Source organism: Protopterus annectens, chromosome 15.part0 (assembly GCF_019279795.1).
Source record: "Protopterus annectens isolate FY-2018-M chromosome 15.part0, PAN1.0, whole genome shotgun sequence".
Classification (NCBI taxonomy): domain Eukaryota; kingdom Metazoa; phylum Chordata; order Ceratodontiformes; family Protopteridae; genus Protopterus; species Protopterus annectens.
In genome coordinates this window covers 193,164,438-193,188,700 of record NC_056749.1, presented here as the reverse complement: position 1 = coordinate 193,188,700, position 24,263 = coordinate 193,164,438, and the positions used below count along the sequence as shown (strand labels likewise).

Below are 24,263 nucleotides of genomic sequence, written 5' to 3'. Positions count from 1 at the left end.
TGTTTGTGTGTTGATGTACACACTATATACACATTATATTAGAAACATATTAAGACAGCATTGGAATTTGATTACGGTAAATGATGACACGGCTTCGATATTAGGAAGATATCCCTGTTTTGTATATAAGACAGCACCCAATATTAAAAAATTATTAGAGAAAGCTTCTAATTCTAATGTTATACACATTACAAAGAAAGTGTTGGGAACGAAAAGATGTGGGTCTTGCAAACAATGTTATGCTATCAATGAAGTGGATTGTATTAAGTTAGGAGATATCACTAGGACTTTAGTCAAATGCAAAGCAGGCAATTGCAGTACTAAACAAGTTGTATACATTAGTACGTGTAATGGCTGCAGTGCATTTTATATACGTAAGACAGAGAAACATTTCAGGAAACAAATTTATGAGCATGTTTATACGATTAAAGTTAAAGACAAAAATAACGCACTTTACAAACATATTTCCATGCATGATGATTCACACTTTTTTAAATTTGCGATTATAGATCAGATTGAAATAATGGCTTATGGGGGAAATAGGAAAGCACTATTAGCCATGAAAGAGAGCAAATGGCAGATATTGACAGATGCCATCAGATCACCTGGCATTAATAAATTTATTAGTATCAAGCCATTTCTTATTATGTCATAGTTTTTGTTTTTGTTTCGATATTAGAGTAACATATTATTTATTAGTTTATTTATATTTAATATTTATAGTATTATAAGATTATTATGGAATTTTTAAACATTCATAACAAAACTATGTATATTAATTCATAGACATTAGAGTTCTTTAGATTATATAGAGTATTGCAGCAAAGTACTATTTTTTAATTCGTTTATGAATCTATTGAGCCAATGTCTCTTTAAAAGTTTTTTCTCATTGCATTTTTTGGCGCCAAAAATTGTATTTAAATGATGGTGTGGAAGTTGTTCATCTGGTTCTGATGAGGTCTGTAACACAGATGAAAGCGCTTAACCGGATTTTTACTTTGTTGTGTGGATTTTAAATAAATCATCTTTCTGAGTTACTCGTGTGGATTGCATCTTGTACTTATATTCTCTGTTCGAGCTGTGCAGTCAGTTGTACTAGTCGCATACCAGTTGGTGTTTTCATTTTTTTGGTCCTTATATATGTGTATATATATATATATATATATATATATATATATATATATATATATATATATATATATGTATATATGTGTGTGTGTGTGTGTATATATATATATATATATATATATATATATATATATATACTTATTTACATTCACACACATATGCACACAATAATTTGGTGACCAGTATAACAATGGGCTAAACCAAAATATCCCAGCATCCCTTACTAATTATATATATAATTCAAAGGTCACACAATCCCCGGGGAAAGGGAATATTCCCCTACCTGGGGATTGTCAGTCTTGCTCACCTATCAACCATCTGTTTTCACAGACCGAATTGGCAGTCTAACAGATGTCGAGTTTGCATATCATATACATACAGATATAGCTATGTATGTATTTGTGTGTATGTATATACATATAGATTTATCAACTCCATATCTGTACTATGATCAACAGCTGAGAAACGTGCAAACTCCTTTATATCAAAGACATACACACTTCCAGGATGGTCAAACAGTATGACGAACAGGAGACGCTTCAAGTACAGTTAGCTGTTGACAAAACACCTATTCAAATCAAAGCCAGCTACAGAACCCCAATCATGACTCAAGATGCTTACTCCCCCTATCTGGACTTAATTGAATCCATCAAGATTAAACCTCTACCCTAATCCTGGGTGGCTTTATCTACACAACCGTAGGTCAGAAGACCTGTTCTAGCCCAAACACGAGCTCCCAGAGATTCCTTGACTTTGATTAGCTGGTCGACACCCTTACGAGAGGTGAAAATATCCTGGACCTGGTACTAACTAACATGAGTAGCTACCGTAGCACCACTACAGTGTTATCCTGCTTGGTAAGATCTGACTGTAAAGCGATCACCTTTGAAGCCACCATCTTCCCTGACCCCCCCCCCCCTTGTCAGGGTCAAACAAAAAACTTTTACAAAGCCGATTACAATCGCCTGTGAGCCGATATAAGCAGCTTCTCAGCCACGTCCCTTCAGTAGGAACTAGCACTAATGTCCAAGCCTACACTAAAAAGAAAATTATATGAGCACCTGCATAGCTGTATGGAGTCAGCAGTACCTGACCAGACCGAATCATCTTCCTCCAGGAAGAGTAAACCTGTCTGGTGGACAGCAGCAGTAAACAAACTTTATACTAAAAGGAAACAAATTGCTGTCCAGGACCAAGAAGGAGCAGGTGCCAAGTTGGAGGCACTCTCCTTTGTCTGAACAAGCAAATAAGGTTAGTGGTGAAATCCTCTAAGGCTAACTTCGAGTACAGATTGTCCACATCCACTAAGGACAGTCACAAGGCCTTTCTTCACATATGTCCGCAATCTGAATGGTAACACCCAGATCTGCTCTGAACTGGTGGTCAATAACACCACCTACACAAATGTCATAGATATAGCCAACCTGCTGGCAGACAGGTTCAGTGAAAACTTCACCCAACTGTCCCCAGATCAGTAAACAAGGACATCACCAGCGGGCAGGTGTTTAATGCCCTCTTAAAGGCAAAAAATACCATCTCCATGGGATCCGACAACATCCCTGGCTGTATTCTATATGAACTCAGGCATGAGCTGTCAGCTCCATTAAGTACCGTATTCAACCAAAGCCTGAGCACTGGCTTTATCCCAGCCAAGTGGAGGACAGCTACTGTTATCCCTTTACACAAAGGTTGAGCGTCCACTGACCCAGGCAGTTATAGGCCCATCAGCCTAACTAGTCTGATCTGCAAGGCCATGGAATGCATTATTATGGACCTGATAAACAAGGACATTGGCAACCTCCAAACACTTGACCCCACACAGTTTGGTTTTGTCAAAGGGAGATCATGCCTGTTAAACTTGGTCGACTTCTTTGAAACAGTCACCAAAGCCATGGACGAGGGGAAGATGGTGCACACCACCTACTTTAACTTAGCCAAAGCCTTCGACACTATTCCCCACTCAGGTATAATAGATAAACTCTCCCAGCTAGGCATCAACCCATGTTACCAGATGGGTAGCTAAATGGCTCACTGATAGAACCCACTTAGTCAAAATAGGTGAAGCCACCTCTAGTAGTAGACACATAATGAGCAGTGTACCCCAAGGATTGGTCTTGGGGCCTCTACTTTGTGGGATATACTCTTCTGAGGTGCAAGCCAAAACCAGTGGTCTGTGGCTGACTAAGTTTGCAGATAACTGCGAGCTGTGTGCTGTCTTAAATTGCCCTAGTGATGTGAACATTCCCCAAGAGGGCCTTACCCACACTAATGACTGGTGCCAGAAGCATGGCCTGAAACTGAATGCCAAGAAATGCATCATTATCCCCTTTGGAGAAAATGGAGTGTCCCCTAATTATCACATTAATAACAACGTACTAAGCATGCAATCAGTCATGAGGGACTTGGGCATGTCCTTTACTGATAGGCTAAAAGTCTTGTCCCTTTACTCAGTCTCATACAGACCGCTCAGAGGTGGCCTGTGTTTGGCTTACAAGGCCATCTAAGACACAGCCTTGATGGAGTTGCTGCATATCCATAAGTCAAACTCCACTTGCGCAACCCACATGCAAGGCCTCAACCTGGTCTGTGACATTAATAGAACTTGTCGGTGGGATAGATTTGTGACTGAAAGACTCCCCCATCTATGGAATAGACTCCCTCTCCATGTCAAGCATAGTACCTCTTTAAGAGGAAACTGGATGGGAAACAGAAAATACATCCCTGGGATCTCACCCGTGTCCCTGCTGGACAGGAGAAATAGGGGCTGACTTTGTGGGAACATGGGCAGAATTCTTGACTAGGCTTATAAGAGCCTCCAAGCCAATAGCCTAGTATCATCCTATGAATCTATCGCTAAAAGTGGCTTTCAGTAAAATTACTTTGCACTATCAGCACTCATGGAAAGTACCTTAGACCCAACTGGCTCCCCCAACAACCAAGGTTCAAGTTCAGAGAACAGCACTGCTTGGTATTCTATCATTTATATTATGAGAACACTTCAGCAATTACCCTTATAATTATAGTGTATCTCTACAAGGGTGTTAAACATTACTGCAGGGATTCACATTGCTGCAACTGGACCTACTACCCCCAGTAGTAATTTCTAGTCACGACTATTTGCTTTGTAGGTACCTGCCCTGTACATATATCTGGATTTTGAAGTTTGTTTTATAGATTTCTGATTTTGGTAGTGATCCTTGGTATTTCGAATGGGTAATTTAGCAAGATTACCACAGTGGCTCCCTGGATATCTTCTAAGACTATCTTGGGTAGGCTATTCATAGAAACAAGACCCTTGATTTCTACTTGAACAAACTGGGATGAGCCAGAAACATTTGTTGCTAACTCTTGACACGTGCTGCACTCTTCTTTACCATTGCATTCCCTGCAGACACCCCTCCAGGCATGTCTAAAGGTCGGTTCCCTGTGCTTTCTCCTATTAACCTGGTGGACTTCGGCATCCTGAGGCAATGTAGCAACTGCCTCATGTATCCTGACAACCCTCTCCTCTTACCTCCCATCACTCAGACTTGCGAGAGATATACTTGTATAGTGAAACTGGAAGCCACGCACTCTCCAGCCAAGACAGGAATAGTTGGTCAAGAGGAGAAGGTCAACACTTGAACAACACCACATGAAACACATAGCCCTCTAGAACACACACCAACACTGCCTTCACATAAAAACACAAACCGCACAGCCACCTTCACGGAGGCTCTCAATAAAAACCTTCCCAAACAGCAGAGACCTCCAAGGCAGAAACGCACTCAACCACCACAACACAACACCAATCACGAGACACATAACTCTCCTAAACAGTGTGCCACTCAACCAAAGCCCCTAAGGCAAAATGGCATGCCCAACACATTAGTCATAGGTGACTCTATAGCAAGATGCACTGATGTCCCACTCACTAGGTTGAATAAGGAGAAAGTAACAGTCAGCTGCCTGTCAAGCACCATGATTTGCCACATAATACATGGACTCAGGTCCCTCAACAACAGGTACAATTATGACTCATTCATTGTACATGTCAGTGTGAATGACCTGAGACGTACCTTCCTGGCCTATATGAAAAGAGACATGGAGGAGCTCTCTGATTATGTAGCCCAACCGGGTATGACCCTAGCCCTGAGCAGCATCCTACCATCACCCAGAATGATACAGTACAAGCAGAAAATGATTGATTTCAACAATTGGCTAAATTTCTGGTGACTTTCTAAGGGGATCCCAGTATCTGTCTGCCTGGGATGACGTGACTGACAGACCTCAATACTTTGCCAGAGATGGCCTGCATCTGTCACCCCTGGGCTTCCGGATACTGGCTAAGACTCTTGCCATCCCTATAGTGCCTTTTTTAGGTGGTGTTCCAAAGTCCAAATTATCACCGTAACATCTACAAACAAATGCAATCTGAGGATCATGCTGCTCAAAGCTAGAAGTCTAAATCTCGAAATGCACTCACTCATAGCACTCCTTAAAATGAAGAACATCGAAGTTTGTGCCATAACAGAGACCTGGTTCAAGGTAGCAGAAATCACCCCTGCACTAACAGGCTATAACTCATTCCACACCTTTTGGCCCTAGAGCATAGTCAGAAGCTCCAAAGGCGGTGGTGTTTCCATATTCATAAAGGATGCACACACCTCTAGACTGGTAGCCCAACATAACGCATATGAGATGCTTCAGGTGCAGCTAACATTGGTAAGACAGTGATTCAGGTCATAGCCTGCTATAGATCCCCAACCATGTCCCAAGACTCACACTCCATGTTCCTAAGCACCCTGGAGAAAATTAGGGTCTAACTTAACACACTCATACTGGGCAAATTCAACTACCCCTCCATTAACTGGGAAAACTTCTCATGTACCAATACTCTTGCCCAACGTTTCCTAGAATTCATTAATTCCAATGCCCTGGACCAGCTTGTTCTTAACCCCATTAGAGGTAGCAACATTCTTGACCTGGTCATTACTAACATGGGCGACTGTTGCTCTACACCAGTACTCAACTCCTCCCTGGTTCGATCCGACCACAAACTATTCTCCTTGGAAATCCACATATCTCACACTCCCCTCTGCAAAGGTAACCACCATGAAAAACTTCTCCAAAGCTAACTCTGGGCACCTAAAAACAGAGGTGGCTAACTTCACGGCACCCATGCAAATGGAGATCAGTTGCATGACCACCAAATCATACACCAATGCACTGTACGAACACGTGCACAAATGCATGGATCTCCCCATACCCAATAGAACCAAAATGCTCTCCTCCAAAACAAGGAAGCAAATCTGTTGGTCCCCTGCCATAAACAAACTCTACAACAGGAGGAGGAAACTCATGTGGAGTAAGATGAAGTCCCAAGACTGGGAAAACTCCCTTATCAGCCTCAACAAAAAGTTGAGATCCCTCATCAAATCCTCTAAAGCTAGCTATGAAAACAGAATTGCAGCAGATAGTAAAAACAACCACAAGGCCTTCTATACTTATGTAAAGAATCTCCACGGCAATACCCAGATTTGCTCTGAGCTACTGCACAATGGTACCTCCTATTCTGAGCCAACAGATCTTGCCAATATACTGGCTGACAGATTCAGTGCCCCAGGGACCAGTCAAGTATGCCAGTAGATTGCCAGGGACTCAGTATTACTGCTGCACAAGTTAAAACAGCACTGTTCAAGGCCAAGAATACAGCTTCTATGGGACCTGACAGTATCCCTGGCTGTGTTCTACATGAACTACAGAGTGAACTGGCACCTTACTTGCGTGCTTTGTTCAATCACAGCCTCATCTCAGCTTTGTCCCTTCCAAATGGCGCACTACTACAGTCATCCCTCTCCACAAAGGAGGAGCAACTACAGACCCTGGGAACTATTGCCCCATTAGCCTGATGAGTCTGATATGCAAAGCTATGGAACGCATCACCATGGAACTAATAAACAAGGATATAGGGAATCTCCAAACTCTGGATCCCACACAGTCTGGTTTTGTGAAGGGTAGATCATGCCTGCTCAACTTGGTCGACTTCTTTGAGTCCGTCACCAGAGTTGTGGATGAAAGCAAGATGGGTCATACAGCCTACCTTGATCTGGCCAAGGCCTTTGATACCATTCCCCACTCAGGAATCATAGAAAAACTCACTAAGATAAGCATCAACTCCTATGTCACTAGGTGGGTTGCAAACTGGCTCATAGGTAGAACCCCACAGTGTGAAAGTAGCTGACTCCAAGTCAGACTGCTGACTAGTCACGAGTGGAGTCCCACAGGGTTCGGTCCTGGGACCTCTCCTGTTTGGTATCTACTTCTCTGAAGTCCAGGCCAGCACGAAGGAACTCTGGCTGATAAAGTTTGCAGAAGATTGCAAGTTGAGAGTTATTAACTCCCCAAGTGATACTGACATCCTACAAAAAGGCCTCACTGAGACCAACGACAGGTGTCAGAACCATGGCCTTAAGCTCAATGCCAAAAACTGTGTCATCCCGTTTGGGAAAAACCTGGTTCCCATGAATTACCACATCAATGGTATTCCACTGAACACAGAAGGCGTTATAGGAGAAGTGGGAACACAGGTTGACAGCAACCTCTCTTTTGACCACCACATTGCCACTGTTGTCAGAAAGTCTTTCTATGTGGCACATCTCATTACTAAGGGTTTTGTATCCAGGATGAAAGAGGTCAATGTCTCCCTCTACTCTTCCCTAATTAGGCCAATCATTGAGTACAATGCCCCATTTGGCATGTACCTCACTAAACACCTGCAACAACTGGAGAGGTCACAAAAGTACCTCACAAAGAAGATTCTAGGCCTTAAACACTTGTCCTATATGGACAGCCTCAAAAAATTCCAGCTATTCTCTGTCTTATATCGCCTACTCAGGTTATCTCTGCTTGACTTACAAAGCCATGTCTGACCCAGCTCTGTTAGAAATGCTACATCAAAAGAAATCCTAATCCCTCTGCACCACATGTTCCAGAGACCTCAACCACATTACCACAATCAACAAAACATGCTGGAGGGACAACCCAGACACTGCCCATGCTATGGAATTGACTTCCCATACATGTCAAGCAGAGTACCTCACTGGCCCTCTCTGAGAAATTTTGATGAGTGGATGGGAAATAGAAAATTCACCCCAGGGATCACTCCAGTGGCTTTACTCGTCAGAGGCACTGGGAACTAAGGTCAGGTGGCATGATGCCAGAATAATCCTATGGGCTAGGCTTGTAAAGGCTCCAGGGCCATTAGCCTAGTACACACCTATGAACAGTATAGGATGCAATCTCATGATTCCTGTGAATGTCAGAATGTACTTCTAGTCTGATAGGAAATCCCATTCGTGGTATGAATGACTACAAAAGTGATCCTTCTATTTGCACTGTCATGGATACAATAAGGGTACCTTCACACTACTGATATTTCCTTTGTTAGGAGTAAGAAAATTTATGAAATCTTTTTTTTTGCATTTAATGTGGTAGTTTGATTTCTGTGCAAAGATTGAAAAAGGCCAAGTCTATTTCTTTGTTGTGCTGTAAAAAATGTGACAGTACAATTCCTGACAATGTACAAGATTTATTAGTGTAAAAGTGGACAATCTTTAGAATTAACAAATTTATAATTAATTCACTTTTACTTTCACTGTCCCAGTAATCACATAGCCTCAATCCTCACCACTGGCAACAGTGGGGAACATACACACTGGGAGGATGACAAGTACACACACAGTAAAGTGCAATTTCCCTTAAGAGCACACAGAGACCATAGTCAGTCTGGGGCTGGTTTCTCCCTCTTTCTCCAGATCCCCAATAAGACTCCCCACTGGCACAGCTATAGGGTTGAGATCTCAGCTGAGTGGCCAAGCCAGGACCTTCAGCGCCTTCTCTGTTCAACCAGTAGTTCGTGTCCTTGCCCAAGTAGCTAACACACACACACACACACACACACACACACACACACACACACACACTCTCACGGGAAAGGCTGGCACAGGTTTACTAGCTATGCGCCCTTTTGCCCAGACTATAAGGTAGTTATCACTGCCACCAGCCAACTCTTTATCAGCTACTTTAAGGCCCTTAGCAAAGGGTGTCCAATCTTACTGTGTAATGTTACTATTAATCCAAATGGTAGTTTGACCAAGAGCAATGTATTAGGAGTGGCCCACAGTGACACCAAGTAGATATGCTAGTCTCTCTGAGCTTAAATATGTTTCACAAATATCAGCCACAAAGATAGGTTTAAATATATTTAATAATAAATAATAAAAGAACAAGAAAATACTCAATAAATTGTCACAGTAACTTCAGAGTTCAAAATCACAGGAAATATTTAAAACAACATTGCAGGACAGTCTCAAATAAAGAAAACATCTAAGCTATACTTCACTATATTCCTAACTGTATCTAAGAGAAATTACTGTACCCTAGACTGACTTACAGAACAAGAAGGCAGAAGTGGTGATTGGATGTTTGTCAGGTCAAAGGCAAAATGCACTCTCTCTCTCTCTCTCTCTCTGACAGTTCTTAAATTAATATCTCAAATATTGCTGCTAGGATACCTGCAGCATGACCTCACTTTTTGTCACCTGACTTCAGTTCCCAAGCTATACCCCATTGTTAGAAACTGACTTTAGCATCTCCCTGTGAAAACACACAGCCTTCAGATATTTGCAGCTGCTAGGAGACATAAAACAAAAAAACACTCACAATACAAAGCAGAAGGCACCCTAGTTCTAGAAATCCTTGCCACATTGAAACTAACTTTTATAACACAATTATAAAACAATTTAATTTTAGCTATTTTCCTGAAGTTTTGCTATCCCTTGATGATGTTCTTCATGTTTCACTGTTGCAGTCATCACATTTGGGTTATCTGCCTGCAGGTAGCCCTCAGCCGGCCTGAATACCAGAGTCTTGGGTTCCTGCATCGGATGCTGTCTCTTCTTCCATGATGTCAGGTCACCAGGGGTCTAAAACATGCAGCCGATGCCATTACATCAGTCTTTCTTGCCGCGTGGTGCCCGAAGCAGAAGCACTTCGCAAGTGCCGGTCGGCCGACTCCTGAAATTTTTATTTTCTAGTTTCAGAACCGAAATCTTCAAAAAAAGCTAAGTACCCCATTGGGGATCCTTTTTCTTGCTCTTAACCGATGTCAGTAAAAGTTAATAATTGTATTACCTGTGGAAAGTAAACACCTCAAAGATTTTCATTTGTACTGCATTCCTTGCTTAGGCACAGACCACGACGTCCCTCGCTGTTGGTTTTGTGCCTTGTTCAACCCCCGAACTATTCGTCGTTTGGCTATATTTGCAGCAAATTATTTTGGTACTTGGTATAACTATCCAGAAATGGCTTCGGCAAGCCATCTGACTACTGATATTCTGAAAAAACGTAAGGATAAAGACAGATCACATAGGTCCAAACTGCCAATGACGCTTCCATTAAGCTAGTCACCAGTCCGCTGGTACTCAGTGAGGCGCTTTCGCAGCCCCTGATACCCGCTACCTCAGATTCACAGACCTCTGCTGACATCCATTCGGAGTCCGGTATGTCGCGAGATGCTTCTTCGACTATGGAACCTGTGGATGTCTCTACCTTGGATGGGTCCAGAACCGCTGTACAGGCACCTGCTTCTGAGGGTGTATTCAGGCCTACAGACTTGCATTTTAAACCGATGCCATCTTCTTCATCTAGGCCCAAAACTCAACCCACGCCTAGAAAAACGACGTCCAGACCACATGCTCAGGCCCATATGCCTAAAAAACAAATGCTTAGAATGGCTGAAGACCTTATTACCTTAATTAGGGGAAGCCAGCCTTCCCCCTCTAAGAGATCTAGAACTGATTTTCCTTCTGATTCTTCTGATCAGGAATCTGATATTTCTGTTTCTTCTGATTACCAGGACTTGCCCTTATCTACCTATGAGGATTCTGATGCAGAGGATTCCATTCCCTCTGCTTCCCCTCCAGAAGATTTTTCTTTTGGTGAAAACTTGCACACTCTTAGGGAGCATTTCCCCTGGGAAAGCCAGGATTACTCTGACTCCAAAGAGAGGCTTAGGGAATTCTTACTACTTGCTCAACACAGGCCTTTAGCTATCCCTCCTGTTCTGGATATTGTAGATGATGCTTTCTTGGAATCTAGCCTTTCCCCAGACACTTTACCTCCAGCTCCTAGAAAACCTGACAGGTATTAGAGTACCTGACTCTCACAAGTTCCTCTTCTGGAATCCTACTGCGGATCCAGAGACCATTTCCCAAGGACCAAACTACTTCTGCTAAAAACCCTACCCCTTCTGATAGAGATATTAGAGCCTTGGACAGATGGGGTAAGAAGGTATATACTTCTGCTACTTTGGCCATTAGAGCTTTAAATTGCCAGTTTCACATGTTAAAGTATCAGCAGCATATTATGGGGTTACTTAAACCGAAAATGATGTTGATTCCTGACTGTGCTGAACACAAAGAATTACAGGATTTAATGTATTCTACAGAACAAGTTGGTAAACGTACTTTGCAATGTGGTTTTGATTCTTTAGAAGCATCTTGCAGGGCTGCTGTCATTGGGTCTGTATTTAGAAGGCATGCTTGGCTTAAGGAGCAAAACTTGCCCGATCATGTTACAGCTAAATTACTGGATGCTTTCTTAAACCAAGACTGCCTGTTTGGCAACAAAGCAGAAGTCCTCAAAAAGATGGAGGAAAAAGCTAAATCTATGCAAACTGTTAAATATTTCCTGCAAGTGCAGCCTCCCAGATTTAGTAGGCATTGGCCTTCAACGAATTGTTCCTTTCCAGCCTCTTCCAGGCCCTCTCAGTCCAAACCCAGGAACAGCAGACCACCTAGGTTACAGTCTCAGGCTACGCACAGGCCTAAACAGTAGTGGGCTCCCACTTCCAAAGCAGGGAGTAGTAAGACACCCTCCTACGAAAAAATGGCAAATGACTTAACCTTAACCCTTCCAAGCCCTGCTCAACTGCCTGCTCCCTTAGGAGGAAAGCAGGCCCTGAATGCAAAAAACTGGGAACTCATTACCCAGGACAAATGTGTTTTGAATATAGTTTCTCGAGGATACAGATTCCACATCCACACCCTACCAACCCCAAACTGTTGGCCAGACCTACCCCGAAATCAGTGGACAGAGGCTCTACAGCAGGATCTCTCTCTTCTGAGTATCAGGGCTATTCAACCTGTCCCAGCAGAAGAATGGGGACAAGGTTTTTATTCAAGTCTTTTCCTGGTACCCAGAAAATACAACTCATGGCATCCTATCCTGGACCTCTCTGTGCTAAACTCCTTTTTGGTAATCCCAAAATTCAAAATGCTAACACTTCAACAGCTGCTTCCTATGCTAGGCAAAGATGCCTGGTTGGCAACCTTAGACTTAAAGGAAGCTTACCTGCACATTCCAATAAGGGAATCTTGCAGGAAATACCTACGCTTCAGTTCTCTGCACTTCCGTTTGGCTTATCTACTGCACCCAGGGTATTTACAAAGTGCCTAGCTCCAGCCATTGCATTTTGCAGGCAGAGAAATATTCAAATATACCTATACTTGGATGATTGTCTGATTCAGGCAGAAAGCCAGGACTTGCTATTAAAACATCTGGCATTTGTAAAGAAACTTCTAACTTCACTGGGGTATACCAGAAATGAAAAATAAATCTCATCTAGTACCCTGCCAAAAGATTGTATTCCTGGGAGCAAGCTTGAACACAACTTCCCAGATGGCTTTCCTCACTCCATAGAAACAAGTTTATTTGACAACCCACTTCAAACTACTTGCCACAAAGACCCAGCTATCTGTAAGGAAAATTCTGCAAGCATTTGGGTTCATGGCCTCTTGCATTCTACTAATTCCATATGCAAGACTGCATATGAGGAAACTACAATGCTATCTAAAAAGCCTGTCATGTCAACATTCTCAGGACCTGGAATCAATGATTCCGATCATTCCTTGTATAAAGACAGAGTTTTTTGGTGGGCAGAGGCCTGCTACCACAACAAGGGGCTCAGTTTCACTCTACTCTCTGCTGCCCAAACCCTAACAGATGCATCAGACTGTGCATGGGGGCTCACTTGGCAGGGCAGTGCATTCAGGGCAAATGGAACCCGAGACAGATGCACCTGCATATCAACCAAAAAGATATGTTAGCTGTACAGAATTCCCTGACAGCCTTCAAGGACCACATTCTTCCAGGACAATTATTGGTAAAGACAGACACCACGTGGTGCATAAACAAACAAGGGGGAACCCACTTGTAACCTCTCTGCAGACTAGCCATGGCTCTGTAGAACACAGCCTTGAGCTACCAAGTGCACTTACAGGTTCAGTTCCTGCCAGGCAAGCTAAACTCTCTGGCAGACAACCTAAGCAGAAATCTCATGGACCACATGAATGGAAACTGGAACCAAAAATTGTCAACCTCTTGAGGAACAAGTGGGGGACTCCAGAGATACACCTGTTTATCTCCCATCAGAACTACCAATTGGACAAATTCTGCACAAGGACCTCCCACAGTCAAGCTTGGAATGTGGATGGCCTGTCCTTTACCTGGGAAAGCCTCTCGGTTTATGCCTTTCCCCGTCTGCCTCTCCTCTCGAAGGTTCTGCTAAAGATCAAACAGGACAAGCCAAGGACAATACTGATTGCAACAGACTGGCCACGCCAGCATTGGTACCCCCTCTTGCGCAGTATGACACTGCTGGAACCATGGCACCTGCCTCAGACCCCTTCCCTGCTGTCCCAGCAGGCGGGCCAGATTCTGTACCCTCAACGTCAAACCCATAACCTTGCAGAATGGCTAATTCCTTGAGCTTTCCAATAGCACCCTTCAGTAAGCAGGTGCTAGATGTCATTCTGGAGGCAAGGAGGCCTAGTACTAGAAAATCCTATGCTGAGAAGAGGAAAAGATACTGTCCCTGGAGCCAGACTCAGGGGATGGGCACAACTGTGCCCAGCTTACCTCATATACTTCAGTACTTAACAGAAATGTTCCACAAGGGCCTATCCTTCTCATCAGTTAAAATTCATGCATCTGCCATTTCAGCACATTATAATACTGAACCACCCCTCTGCTCTCACCCACTGATAAAGCAATTCCTTAGAGGGGCCAACAATTTAAGACCTCCCAGGAGAGCCCCTACTCCAGCCTGGGACCTTAACTTTGTATTGGAAAAGCTCACTCTCCCTCCCTTTGAGCCAGCTGCAACTGCAGTGTTGAAATTCCTTTCTTGGAAAACGACCTTTCTTCTAGCCATCACTTCAGCAAGAAGAGTGTCTGAATTATAGGCCCTCATGGCAGTGAAGCCCTTCATTATCTTCCATGCAGACAGGGTTTCCCTCAGGGCCAATCCTTCCTTTATGCTCATGGTGGTGTCTAGTGTGGCCCTAAATCAGTCCATTCTTTTGCCCACCTTTTTCCCAAATCCACAAAACAAAGAAGAACGAATACTGCACTCTTTTGGACTTTCACAGACAACTTAGATTTTATTTGGACAGGACTAAGCCTCTCAGGAAATCTGAACAGCTGCTAGTTGGCTTTGCTGCAGGGGCAGTGGGGAAGGCCATTTCAAAAAAAATTTCTAAATGGATAGCCCATTGCATTCATTTCTGCTATAAGCACCATGGAAAACCTGCCCCACAGGGGATAAGATCACATTCCACCAGGGCTGCATCTACCTCTAGAGCCTTTCTCAGAGGCATCTCTACCAGGGACATCCTAGAAGCTGCTACCTGGAGCTCTGTACATACCTTCACCAAGCATTACCACATGCCTGTCTTTTCCAAATCCAGAGCTGGCTTTGCCACTGCAGTTTTGCAGGGCTTAACAGCTGGCACTAATGCTCTCTAACTTCCTCCTCCCTTCCTTAGCTTTGGGAATCAACCCAAATGTGATGACTGCAACAGTGAAACATGAAGAACATAGTACAGTATAGTACAGTACAAAAGTAAATAGTGTGGGAAGAAATAGCCAGGGAATTGTTATGGCTAGGCTTGTATAGGCCCTAGGGCCGTTAGCCTAGTACCAACCTATGAACCTTTGAAGTTGTGTACACTTACCATAAATGTAGATGTTCAAGTGTATTCACTGTTGCAGTCCTGGTTACCCTCCCTCCAGCCCCCTGACTTCTCTTGGCTCTACCTCTACTTCTTGTTTGGTGTAGATAAGCTTTCTGGTGTATTTGCTTTTTGATGGGGGTGTACCTTAACATATAATTGCTTCCAATTGTGGGGGCACCTGACATCTGGGGCAAGAAAAACTGATGTAATGGTGTCTGCTGCATGTTTTATACCCTTGACATCATGGAAGAAGAGACCGCATCTGACGCAGGAACCCAAGACTCTGGTATTCAGGCCGGCTGAATGCTACCTTCAGGCAGATAACCCAAATGTGATGACTGCAACAGTGAATACACTCTAACATCTACATTTATGGTAAGTGTACACAACCGTACTTTCTAGTTCCGACTGTTAAAACATATACATTTACACATGTACAATAGTTTATGTACATTTGTGTTCTTTCCCAGTAGGGTACACTGTGAACAGATCCTTAAGCTCACTACTTTACTCATACAATTCTGTAGCAACAGCTTGATATACAGAAAACATACAGTTCTAATATAGTGGTAACACAAGCAATTGCATCCTGCTGATATTCACAAATGACATATAACTATTTACAAAATTCCAGATAGCTGTGCTGGCTGTATCTCCTTCTGTCACAAATATGTAATTATTTACAAAATTCCAGATAGATGGAGTGGCAGTATTACCTTTTGTGACAGGTGTGATTGCTAAAAATTCCATTAATGTGATTGCGCTGAATCACTTTCACTGCTTGACATGACAGAGAACATAATGGTCATCTTCTTAGCTAAGCAGCAATGATTTGATGCATTTAAACTTTTTAGGTGGTATCAAAAAAAAGAAAAAAAAAACAGAAGCAAGCCAGTGATGAACACAAACAGTGCTACCTTTTATTGACTGTATTCAGTGTTGAGATTTGTAGATTTTTCTCCAGTCAAGACTATCAAACACTTGTTGCCATACTTCCCAAGAAGGTAATAAAGCAAGAAATCTGGACAAAGCCACAAATAAAAAAATAAAAGTGGAACAAAGGCCCAAAAATAGGGACAATTTTTAAATGTTACTCCTACAAACTTGGAAAGTTGGTAGAATAAAGGGTTTTGCATTAGCATGGATTTCCTGGAGAATATGAAGTCTGAAACTCAAAGGTCTGTCATTATTTTCTAACTTCAATCTTTTATGATTTACCACCAGTATGCCATAAAAATACAATTTTATTAAAAATGGACCAAATATAGGCTAAAAGCTGGACATTCTGTGAAAATCTGTGCATGTGAGACGTATGCAGTTTAATTATACATTATTTTCTTGTGCATTGTGGTAAAGCAGGGATCCTTTCATTTTCAAGCATATCTTAAGTTCTTTGTGAGTTGTGCACATATAATCTTTAAGTTGTTTTGGCAGCCACCTGTACCAAAGAACCACAGTCTTAGCTGCTGCCATAATTAACTCACACAGTGGACAAAGAAAGAAACTTTGTTTTAAAAGCCGTGGAAAGGATTTTTTTTTATTGTACATGGGGAAATAATACTTGGAAGGAGGATGAACACTCTGTGACTGAGGCTGTGTGTGTGTAGTGATGTCTCCTTTGTCTCGCACCATTGTTATGAGTAAGTCAGTCCAACCCTCCCTGTACTTCGATTAAACTGCAAGCACATATTTGTGGATCTCCCCACTACTCTCTTCTAAAGGGTATCCCCATATCAGAACTTCCCACCTCACCCTGAGGAGAGGTAGAGCTGCTATCAGATACTCTCAGGTCACTCACGGCTTTCTTGCACCTGTGTCACCAGTCAGTTTCAGGTCACTTATAGATGTAATTGCATGAGAACCTCTGTTTTTAAAGTGTTGACTGGTTCAGTCAGGGCATTTGATACCAATGTATTTTCTTCATTACGCAAGTTAAAATGTTAGAGTATCAACTTGTGAAAAGTGAAGACCACACATTTGAAGTAGTTACTTTCTTATGTACTTAGTTATTTATGTCTAATGATCAAAAATGCACAGTGACTAAAGATATGATGACTATAGCAAACATCATCTTCAAAATAATTGAATTAAAGTAGTAAGAATGCTAATTTTGTATTAGCTAAACGTTATTTCTTCTACTGTGACAAGAATCTTGTTGAAGAAATAGAGTAGACCTCGTAGTTAATAAAGGCGTGTTGAAACTGGCACTTGATTTCAATTCCAGAAATGAAGCATGATTTCAGTCCAAGGAAAGCCTTTCAAGCTCACAGTTCATGCTTCGGATATGGATGGTTAACAGGAGAACATTAGCAGTTTTTCAAAGTCTTGCTGCAACTTCAGGATAAATTACCACAAAAAAAAAAAAAAAAAGAGAGAGTACATTTATTTTAGCTCATTGAAATGCTAAAACTGGTAGTCAGAAAGCAAATGATGTAACAGGCAAGTTTGGTCTTGGAGTGCTAAAGGAAATGGGGCACAGATTTGTAGAACTTTGCAAAGGATAATTTACTGGTCATAGCAAACAGTCTTTTGAAGGCCCAGGAGATGTGTTTACACACGCATTTCACCAGATGATCATTATACCTAAATCAGATTGATATATACTTTGCAGTCAGAGCAAGAGCCATTGTCTATCTTCAGGAAAACTGAAACCTAAAGTGGACTGTGGCTTCGACCTTCAGCTTCTTATTGCAAAGCTTAGAATAATGAAAAAATCCAGGCCAATAAGATGCAACCTCAGCATTATACCATGACCCCCCATTAATATTCCAAAACGTGCATGCTGATTGGCCAGCGTGCACATTGTAAATCAACTTATACTAATGGAAAAAGGTCCGGTCGCCTGGACCTTTTCCATTAGAACAAGTCTCTGTCTCGCTATGTTAAAAGAGTTTAACATAGCGACACAGGTGTAAAAAAAAGCAACGGAGATCTCCGTTGCTTTTTTTAAAGCTGTCTCGCTATGTTAAACTCCTTTAACATAGCGACACAGTGTGTAAAAAGCAACGGAGATCTTGCTTTCTCCGTTGCTTTTTTTTTAAACCTGTCTCGCTATGTTAAATGGGTTTAACATAGCAAGACAGCTTTAAAATAAGCAACGGATCTCCTTGCTTATTTTAAAGCTGTCTCGCTATGTTAAACCCATTTAACATAGCGAGACAGGTTTAAAAAGCAATGGAGAAAGCAGATCTCCATTGCTTTACTGTTTCGCTATGTTAAATGGTTTATGCGAGACAGCTTTAAAATAAGCGACGGACATCTCCGTTGCTTATTTTAAAGCTGTCTCGCTATGTTAAACCTATTTCACATAGTAAAACAGTAAAAAGCAATGGAGATCTTGCTTTCTCCGCTGCTTTTGGCCACAGCTCTGATGTACTGCGAGGCATGCGCAGTACATCAGAACTGCCGTGGATACCAGACAGCCGCGAAGGGCAGCAAAGAGGCATTATACAATGCCATTATTTAAGAAAAGTAATTATTTCTTTTCTTAAATAATGTCATAGATAATAATAACCACTTCTGGGTGGTAATGCGGGATTTACCCATGGTTGTCTTTGTTTGGTCCCTCAGGCTTCGCCCTCGGGACCAAACCATGCCAACCGTGGGTAAATCCCGCATTACCCACACCCAGGCGTGGGTTATTGCTATAATATTCCATATCAGTATGTAGTGGAGAGTCGCACACAACTGGCAGAGTGCCTAAAGAACTATGGAGAAATGTCTGTGATGTTGTCCAGGCGGTGCTTCAAAAATATTTCAAATAGTGTGACGATTTAGAAGGCAAAATGCCTGTCTGTGGAGGCGTTAGAATTGGCTGAGGAAAGAAGGAAAGCAAAAGACAATAGAGAGAGAAAAAAATATGTAAAGCTTAATGCAGAGTTTGCAAAAAGGAAGGAGACTAATTCAAATGAGCAGTACAAAGAAATGGGGGATGGCAGTAGCATGTGAAAGACAAGAGATCACTTTAAGAAGATTGGCAGTATTAATGAAAACCTCCAGGTAAAACTGGTAATAATAATAATAATAATGATAGACAAAGAAGGGAGGGGGCTAGAAGAAATAGAAGATATTTATTTTTATTTATTTTATTTAACATTTGTTAACCGTGAAAGTCCGACTTGGAACAAAGCCAATTTTCAGCACAGGCCCGGGGAGAAACGCTCCTGATGCATGTCTTTGACAGTGGGAGGAAACCGGAGCACCCAGAGGAAACCCACACGAATGCAGGGATGACATGCAGACTCCACACAGAAGGCACCCCAGCCAAGAATCGAACCAGAGAACCTCTTGCTGTGAGGCGACAATGCTACCGCTGTACCAGTGCGCCATCCGATATTCATAAGATGTAACATGAGGACTCATAATAACTATATAAGTAGGACCCTGATATCAGTGATATGTATGATAGCATCTTGAGCCAGATATCTTGGACACTGAAGCTAAATGGACACTAGAACACCTTATTAATAGCAAGACTGCAATAAGTAATAGAATTCTAACCTGTACAGTTAAAAATTCTGTAAAGTGATGAGGTTAAGGTTTTAGTAATTTGTCAGTTTGTAAGCTTGGGAAACCCAAGAGTGGCCACTAGATTAGTAAAGGTCAGCTAATATTCCAGTAAAAAAAAAAAAAAAAAGCAGTGTTAGAGTGCTGAAATTCTTTCAATCAATATGTAAGCTAAGAACTGTGAGAAGTACACTCTGGTTTTAGAAGGGGAAAAAGAACCAGAAATAAGCTTGTCAACATCTGTTGAGTAATACAGAAATCAAGGGAGTTTCAGGAAAATATTTATTCCTGCCTTATTGATTATTGTAAATCATCTGACTGAGTGAACCATTACAAATTTTGGCAAGTGCTTAGAGAAATGTGGATGTAGGGTCACCTGTTTGGCCTCTTGAGGAGTTTGCGTGCAAACCAAGATGCAACATTTAGAACTTGAATATGGAGAAACCAACTGGTTCAAAATTGCAGAAAGACCGCGACAAGGCTATATATTGTCACTGTACTTATTTAATGTTTATGCTGAATACATCATGTGAAATACAGATAAAATTGTTTTTGTATATTTAGGAAATGAATGGTTGTTGAATTGTTTTTGTATTTTGTCGAGGTGTTATTAATATGCAGATTTAGAAATGTGTTGGGGACTTTTACATATGTTTTTGTGTAACGTCGTTGTATATTAGTTTCATTTTATTATGCTTGATTGGTTAATTGAATAATGTGATGTATATATAATTTTCATGTATAAAGAACAGTTAAAGCATTTGTAGTCAAGTCTGATAAAGCGTCCATGGTAGACATGAAAAGCGCTTACTATGGTTTATTCTTGTTTCATCTAATAAAGTCCTGTGTTACCCTCCCTCCAGCCCCCTGACTTCTCTTGGCTCTGTGTTTGTTACCTCATTGCTGCTGGATTGTTACATTATGTGAAATGCTGGGTTAGATGAATCAGATGGTGAAATCAAAACATGCAGGAGAAATATTAACCACTTTAGGCGTGTCATTTAGCCACTAACTATAATTTCTAAGTAGCTAGTGAAGGAATGAAGGCAGTGATAGATTTTATTTTTCTGGGTATGATGATTTCTGCAGATGGTACCTGTGGTCATTAAATTTAAAGATGCTTGTTTCTTGTGAAGAGCGCTATGGCATACCAGTATAAATATTAAGGAGCAAAAGCATCACACGCCCAGTAGAGGCTTAGAGAATCCAATCTATATATTTCTCAACAGTGATATGTGGTAGGGTGTATAAGACAGAGTGTAAGTAAGGCTGTGTACTGGAAAATCAGTGCATTTGATTGTGGTTATGGAGAAAACTGTCCGAATTTTGTGGCTCGTGAGGAGATCAAATCGGTCAACTTAATGAAATATATGCAGACTGTTTAGTGGATGAGGATGCAATAGAGAAGACGGGGGTGTTGGGAAAGGTTGGGGGCAAAAGAAGAGGGCAGCAGAGGCTAAACTGGATAGGCACTACTAAAGCAATGAGTAGGACTCGGCAAGAACTGAAGAAGTTAACGGTCCTGGTGCGCTGAAGTCACTAAGGACATGAAAAGTTGCGTGTAAGTAAACAACAACAATGCCTGACTAGGTGGCACCCTGCGCAGGTACAAGCATACTGAAGGAGTGAAACTGAGGAGCTACTCCGCTGTGATCCATTAAATACACTTTTTACGATGCCCCTCAAAGTGAAACATCTATGGCAGCTTACAGGAATGTTGGTCAAAAGACTTTAAATTAATCTTGTGAAGTAACCCAGGTCAGAAGGATCAAAATAAAGCCCAAAGAGACAGTAAGTCAAGTTGCGTCGTATATAGTGGCTCATGCATGATGGCAGATTTAGACATGGTAACAGATGAACCTAAAGCCCTCCATACTTCCTTGAAGATATTAAAAAAGTTACTTCAAGTGATGATTATAGATCTGAAGCAAATAAAGCTTAGCCTCTTCTAGTCACACCACACAATTACAGAATATAATCATATCATTAGTTCAACAGCAAACTTACCTGAACAAACAGAGCTATTGTAGCAGTGCACTCAAAATATATTCAGGTGCTCCAGGTTCATTCACAAAGGTTAGAGTTCAGGATGGAGGACCTTGTAAACAGAGCCCAGTACATAAACTGAGAATCATGAGGTTGTTTGAGGGTCTGGAGCCTTTTAACTTTTTAGGAAGGAATTGAGCAAGCTGGTTGGAATTGGTGGGGGCCTGTTATAAAGAGAAGAATACATATAAGAGACACTTGAAAAACAAAGCTCTCGACATGCCTCATCATTTCATCGTGAAATGTCTCAACTGCAATGACTAGGAAACTATTCTGAAGATATCTAGAGACAGGGCACATCACTGACAATTGTAGGGCAGCCCATCCAGGTAGCCCTAACTACAGTGCATCTTTATATGCAAAAAGGAAACAAATGTTGCCATTCTTTTACACATGTAGGGACATGGAATTCAGTCAGCCTCTTATACCCTGTTACATTGAGTACAATGAAAAATATGTAATTTCAATTTTATTCACCCGCAAAAGTAGACAGTTTTCTGAAAAACACATCACAAAAGAAACCATAGACATATGCAGATGCTGTGCATTAGCAAATGGTGATATCTGTAAGAAGCAAGAAATGGGATAGATCCATTTCTGCCTCCCCTACCAAGTACCTAACAGGGAGAAAAGGAAGGGAAAATACAGTCAGGCAGCAAGATTACTCAACATCTAAACTGATAAGTAAGAAACAAAAGCTATTCCCCACAGAAGGAACTGATCACAATAGGTTTGAAGGTCTAGCGAACATATCTATAGACTGCTATGAAGGGCTAGATAGCCACTGAGGAGATGGACAGGCTGGAGAACTCAAAGTAAACATCCCAGCCAACCTATTCAGAGTTAGTGGGTGCAGCTCATTTAGATACAACACTGCTTACCACCTGCTCGTGGTGAGAACGACTCAGTTCTGTGCTCATTTTAGGTAATTATGGCTAATTTTAACTGGTATCACTTGTGCACAGGATTGAGTTCCCAATGAAGTTGAAGGTATTAAGCACACCTATTCATTCTAAACCATGCAGAGACAGGTGTGCGGTTTGCTGATTAGAAAGGATTACTAGACTTTGCTGTTAAACGTGCTGTTTCACCTGGTTAGCTTATGGTTATGGAATCCAGTAGGTGTCTCAATGAGAAGCATGTGCTGTTAATGTTATCATGTTTAATTTTTCTTTTCAATGCAGTGTTCTCCTGTAATCTTCTTAGCTGGGACTGCTGTCTGGGAGGGTAATCTGTGGGGCCTCTATTGTTTCTCAGTGCAGAGAGCATCATTGGATTGTGGAGTATCTGAATGGCCTTTACTCCTACAAGAAGGATGTCTGCAATGAGAGGTGGTTGTCCACTGAGATTTTACAGTTAGTCTACTGCAGTTTAGTCATCATTGGGATTCTATATTTAAGTAGTGAAATTTATTTTTCTTGTCGCTTGGGTTATGGTCATGGCTGGGAGCAGGTTAATAGTGATTTAGTCTTCATCCGAGACCCAGCCCAGCTTTGTTAATGTTACATGATATCATGAAGGGTAGGTTTAAGGTCTTAAAGATACAGACAATACAGTATTGAAGTCATGAAGTCCTAGACCCATTCACATCCAGGTCAATTAGTGTTATTCCAAACAGGAATCTATGTAATCCTGTCAAATGCATATCATGGAATCTCAGGGGAATTTTGACTGTGCTTAAAGATAGTGCCATATAGTATTTGTAAAATAAGTTGAATGCTCAAATAATCCTGTTCCAGGAAATGAATTTCAAATGCATGCAGGAGAAAAGGGTATTTACATGATTGGGGGGTGTTTCTTTGCTAGTGCCACAAAAGTAATTCTTTACCCCTTTAAATTGGACAGAAAAAGAAATTGTTGGTGACAGACTGGAAAGGTAGAAAATAGTTGTATTTCAGACACCTTACAGCGGCCACTTTTTATGACCCCAATAACAATGATGTTGAGTCTATTACAAGCTTCTTTAAAACCATACAGACAGTTCATAGGTGGCATCACCCTTTCTTAATAGGGAGGGATTTAACTGTAGCCATTGACCTTGCATTGGGCAGGATTCCAGAAAGGAGACTGCAACCTACCCAGAACGAAACGAGTGCTTGAGAACATAGAGGACACTCTTCATCTAGTGGATTGGTGGTAGGTATTTCATCCTAAGTTATCAGATTATACATTTTATGCAAAGGAAGTTGAGTCGCATCAGTTTTTGGATGATAGTCAACATATCTGAGCAAGATTCATGATGCCCAGCCTGTGATTACCATCTTGGTCCAACTGGGACCAGGGCCATGACAAGTATCACAGTAGAGATTTGACCCTTTCTTATTGAAGGGTAAAAAGAATATTCAGTTTCTAGTGAAAAAAAATGAGGACTGTTGGACTACTTCCCACCAAAGGGATGAAGAGGGAAGAAACAAATGGGTAGGTTTTAAAGAAAAATATAAGAGCTACACTTGGATTCTTAAATGCAGAAGAGAAAATAACATTATAGCACAACATGACAAACTTAACAGAAAAGGGGGCAGAATA

The 24,263-nt window shown here is 41.6% G+C and overlaps 1 protein-coding gene across 1 annotated transcript in view; it reads left to right on the top strand.

The window, feature by feature from the left end:
• LOC122789809 (rho GTPase-activating protein 6-like) overlaps nt 1-24,263 on the top strand; it is a 442,274-nt gene that overhangs the window by 403,877 nt on the left and 14,134 nt on the right. The window lies entirely within an intron of this gene.